The sequence below is a fragment of the Protomyctophum parallelum genome (assembly GCF_964188405.1).
Source record: "Protomyctophum parallelum genome assembly, chromosome: 17".
Lineage (NCBI taxonomy): Eukaryota > Metazoa > Chordata > Actinopteri > Myctophiformes > Myctophidae > Protomyctophum > Protomyctophum parallelum.
The window spans coordinates 46,544,003-46,549,488 of NC_139719.1; the positions used below are offsets into that span (position 1 = coordinate 46,544,003).

A 5,486-nucleotide genomic window follows, 5' to 3' on the forward strand; every position below is an offset into this window, starting at 1 on the left:
TGTCTGTCTGTCTGTCTGTCTGTCTGTCTGTCTGTCTGCCTGTCTGTCTGTCTGTGATTGAGAAACAGCAGCCTATCGGATCATGTCACTGATCGTTATCCAATTGAGTGTGCTTTTATCTACCAGCCTGTCACTCAGGGGGTGTGTGTGTGTGTGTGTGTGTGTGTGTGTGTGTGTGCGCGTGCCATGCTTGCGTTTATGCGTGTGCACACGTGTCTGTGCGTGGAAGTGTACGTGTGTGCCTGTGTGTGTGTGTTGGCGTGCCCACTCGTTGGTGTATGGAGTGCAGCTGTGTCAGGCAGTGTGTTTGCACACATTGCGAGGCCTGGCACTAGATCCAATGGCAGCCACGCTGGCGTGTGTAAGCGCGCGCGCACGCTCCGCCTCCTGAGGGAGGCGGAGCTATCTGCCACAAGGACACTTGTCTCTGTTCTCGCACTCCCTCTCTCGCACGGCGCACACACACACACACACACACACACACACACACACACACACACACACACACACACACACACACACACACACACACACACACACACACACACACACACACACACACACACACACACACAGTGGGGGCTGGAGTGGATAGTGTTTATAGGGGTAAGTCTATGGGAGTGGATAGTGTTTTATATGGTAAGTCTATGGGGCTGGAGTGGATAGTGTTTATAGGGGTAAGTCTATGGGGAGTGGACAGTGTTTATAGGGGTAAGTCTATGGGGAGTGGATAGTGTTTATAGGGGTAAGTCTATGGGGAGTGGATAGTGTTTATAGGGGTAAGTCTATGGGGAGTGGATAGTGTTTATAGGGGTAAGTCTATGGGGAGTGGATAGTGTTTATAGGGGTAAGTCTATGGGGTTGGAGTGGATAGTGTTTATAGGGGTAAGTCTATGGGGAGTGGATAGTGTTTATAGGGGTAAGTCTATGGGGAGTGGATAGTTGTTTATAGGGGTAAGTCTATGGGGAGTGGATAGTGTTATAGGGGTAAGTCTATGGGAGTGGATAGTTTTTTATAGGGGTAAGTCTATGGGGCTGGAGTGGATAGTGTTTATAGGGGTAAGTCTATGGGAGTGGATAGTGTTTATAGGGGTAAGTCTATGGGGAGTGGATAGTGTTTATAGGGGTAAGTCTATGGGGAGTGGATAGTGTTTATAGGGGTAAGTCTATGGGGAGTGGATAGTGTTTATAGGGGTAAGTCTATGGGGCTGGAGTAGATAGTGTTTAGATATAGATATGAGAACCAGTGCTTTTAGACCAATGACATCAACAGGTCATCGGCCTCCCTGATTGGCCGGCACAACACACCGGCTTCACGGATTGGCTGGGGCTTCGCGTGACGTTTGTACCACTGTAGCGATATAAGAGGTAGTGTGTGGTCAACAGAACTGCATTGTGGGACAGAGAGAGACAGAACTGCATTGTGGGAGAGAGAGAGACAGAACTGCATTGTGGGAGAGAGAGAGACAGAACTGCATTGTGGGAGAGAGAGAGACAGAACTGCATTGTGGGACAGAGAGAGAGACAGAACTGCATTCTGGGACAGAGACGGAGAGACAGACTGAATTGTAGGGACAGAGAGACCAGAACTGCATTGTGGGACAGAGAGAGACAGAACTGCATTGTGGGACAGAGAGAGACAGAACTGCATTGTGGGACAGAGAGAGACAGAACTGCATTGTGGGACAGAGAGAGACAGAACTGCATTGTGGGACAGATGAGAGACAGAACTGCATTGTGGGACAGAGAGAGACAGAACTGCATTGTGGGACAGAGAGAGACAGAACTGCATTGTGGGACAGAGAGAGACAGAACTGCATTGTGGGACAGAGAGAGACAGAACTGCATGTGGGAGACAGAACTGCATTGTGGGCAGAGAATCAAGGACAATTGTGACGTTAGAATGATCCGCTGGACCGTCCATCTGAAAGGAGGAGCACAGAGATGTCTCCATGCAGCTGTGGTGCTGCAGGACAAGATGTACTGCTTTGGAGAGGAGGCAGGTGATCACATTGATGTTCACGTCTTCAACACAGTGTCTTTATGCTTGGAGGAAGCTGACCCCCAGTGAACTCTGGAAGAGGAGGAGGACGACGCCCCCCTAGAGGTTCCATCCAGGCGCTTCGGCCACACAGCTGTTCTCGTTGAAGATACAGTCTACATCTGGGGAGGATACTGGATAGGGAAGTACTACAATGTGCTTCATGCATTGATGTGATTCCCACAGATGGTCCCAAACCCAGGGTTTCTGGCACTGTTCCAGAGGGGAGGGAGTACCACTCAGCCTGTGTGTTGGAGAAGGTCATGTTTATCTATGGAGGAAACACCAAGCTGACTAGATCCACTAATGACATGTACAAGTTGGACACAGCACAATGGTCTGGTCTTTAATCAACAGCAGAGGAACTCCACCTCATGCTTCATGGGATCACTCTGCTACCATCATCGGGACAAAGATGTTTGTATGTGGGGGAACGTGGGACTGCAATTTCAAACATCAGATTGTTTGACACAGAGGACCGACCTCTGGCTGAGCATTCCTTCAGCACAGCCACTTCCAGAAGGATGTTGGGGTCATTCAGCATTTACCTACAATGGAGAGCTGTACATATTTGGTGGCTGGAACCGTAAGCAGACCTTCAATGATCTGTGGAAATTCAGCCAGAGACCTTCTCCTGGAAGAAGGTTGAGCTCAAGGGGAAAGCACCAGGTCCAATGTATGGTATGAGATGTTGCATGGTGGGGAGATCGTATCATCCTCCATGGAGGATACATGGGAGACCAAAATACTTCTGATGAGATGTATATCTTAGACTTCAGTCCTTCCTTAAGACGCTGTGCAAGCTAGCAGTTACCGAGAATAGTCTGGACCAATCAGAACTCCCACACAACATCAGGTGGGAACTGGTAGCCATGACAACAACAACAATAACTACAAAATAAAGCTGTATGGTAACAAAGAAATAATAATAAAGCGTTCCCACGATATAGAAAATTATAAAAAATAAAATAAAACATGTACGACAAATTAATAAGACAGCATGTCATAAGGAGAAACAAAAAACAATAATGAAGTAAAGACCTCAAAAGGATTTCAATGGATTTCACACTGAACTTTTTTCAGTGGTCTGGTGTTTTCTCAATAATCAGGCTCAGGAAAGTGCTGTGATTGGCCCGTGGACTTTGATGTCATAGTCCATTGATCCCGCCCCTCTCCTTCTCCCCCTGGGGGGGGGGGGGGTGGGGGGGGGAGGGGGGGGGGCGCGGAGACAGAGGCCATGATTGACAGGAAATCCCTCAACAACGAACTTCCGCAAAAACCTGTGCATGGATCACTGGAGTGGATTTTTTCTAAACCTGTGATGAAGCCTTTTAGGGTAGGTACCCTCACAAAAAAAACTGTTTTTTCTTTGTCGACAAAATAAAAACTAGACTGTTTATAGGGAGGGACTAGTGGTCATGAAGTGTTCCTACTCTCACCTATGGTCATGAGGTTCCTACCTCACCTATGGTCATGAAGTGTTCCTACTCTCACCTATGGTCATGAAGTGTTCCTACTCTCCACCTATGGTCATAGAAGGTGTTCCTACTCTCACCTATGGTCATGAAGTGTTCCTACTCTCACCTTTTAGTCATGAAGTGTTCCTACTCTCACCTATGGTCATGAAGTGTTTCAACTCTCACCTATGGTCATGAATAGTGTTTCAACTCTCACCTATGGTCCATGAAGTGTTTCAACTCTCACCTATGGTCATGAAGTGTTTCCTACTCTCACCTCTGGTCATGAAGTGTTCCTACTCTCAACTCTGTCATGAAGTGGTTCCTACTCTCCACCTTATGGTCATGAAGTGTTCCTACTCTCACCTATGGTCATGAAGTGTTCCTACTCTCACCTCTGGTCATGAAGTGTTCCTACTCTCACCTCTGGTCATGAAGTGTTCCTACTCTCACCTATGGTCATGAAGTGTTCCTACTCTATATATGGTCATGAAGTGTTCCTACTCTCAACTATGGGTCATGAAGTGTTCCTACTCTCACCTATGGTCATGAATTGTTCCTACTCTCACCAATACAAGCAAATATAAGCGGCACGAAATGAGTTTCTCCGACGGTGGCTGGCACCTCCCTTAGAGATGGGTGAGAAGTTCAATCACACGATAGAGACTCGGAGTGAACCGCTGCTCCTTAGCCTGAAGGAAGCCTGCTGAGGTGGTTCGGCATCTGGTTAGGATGCCTCTCGGGCGTCTCCCTAGGGAGTCCTCGAGGGCACTCCCACTGGGAGGAGACCCCGGGGCAGACCAAGGACCACGTCCACTGGGAGGAGACCCTTGGCAGACCAAGGATACGTCCACTGGGAGGAACCCCGGGGCAGACCCAAGGACCACGTCCACTGGGAGGAGACCCGGGGCCAGGAAGGCCCACGTCCCAATGGGAGGAGACCCCGGGGCAGACAAGGACACGTCCACTGGGAGGAGACCCCGGGGCAGACCAAGGACCACGTTCACCTGGGAGGACCACGGGGCAGGGACAAGGACACGTCCCTACTGGGAGGAGACCCAAGGGCAGACCACAGGACCTGGGAGGAGACCCCGGGGCAGACCAAGGACCACGTCCCACTGGAGGGAGACCCCCGGGGCAAGACCAAGGATCACGTCCCACTGGGAGGAGACCCCGGGGCAGACCAAGGATCACGTCCCACTGGGAGGAGACCACCGGGGCAGACCAAGGATCACGTCCCACTGGGAGGAGACCCCGGGCAGACCAAGGATCACGTCCCACTGGGAGGGAGACCCCCGGGGCAGACAAGGATCACGTCCCACTGGGAGGGACCCCGGGGCAGACCAAGGATCCAGTCCCACTGGGAGGAGACCCCGGGGCAGACCAAGGACCCGACACGTCCCACTGGGAGGAGACCCCGGGGCAGACCAAGGATCACGTCCCACTGGGAGGAGACCCCCGGGGCAGACCAAGGATCACGTCCCACTGGGAGGAGACCCCGGGGCAGACCAAGGAACCACGTCCCACTGGGAGGAGACCCCCGGGGCAGACCAAGGATCACATCCCACTGGGAGGAGACCCCGGGGCAGACCAAGACCACTTCCCACTGGGAGGAGACCCCCGGGGCAGACCAAGGATCACATCCCACTGGGAGAGACCCCGAAGGCAGACCAAGGACCACGTCCCCCACTGGGAGGAGACCCCGGGGCAGACCAAGGACCACTCCCACTGGGAGGAGACCCCGGGGCAGACCAAGGACCACGTCCACTGGGAGGAGGACCCCGGGGCAGACCAAGGACCCGTCCCACTGTGAGGAGACCCCAGGGCAGACCACGGACCACGTCCCACTGGGAGTAGACCCCGGGCAGACCAAGGACCACGTCCCCACTGGGAGGAGACCCCGAGGCAGACCAAGCCCACGTCCCACAGGAGGAGACCCCGAGGCAGACCAAGGCGTCGTTGGAGGAAACACATCGACACACTGGATT

The 5,486-nt window shown here is 52.2% G+C and overlaps 1 protein-coding gene across 1 annotated transcript in view; it reads left to right on the forward strand.

Moving 5' to 3' along the window:
* The window catches only part of LOC310874815 (GTPase IMAP family member 8-like), a gene marked incomplete at both ends in the record, with an annotated part of 389,544 nt that overhangs the window by 124,829 nt on the left and 259,229 nt on the right, over positions 1–5,486 (forward strand). The window lies entirely within an intron of this gene.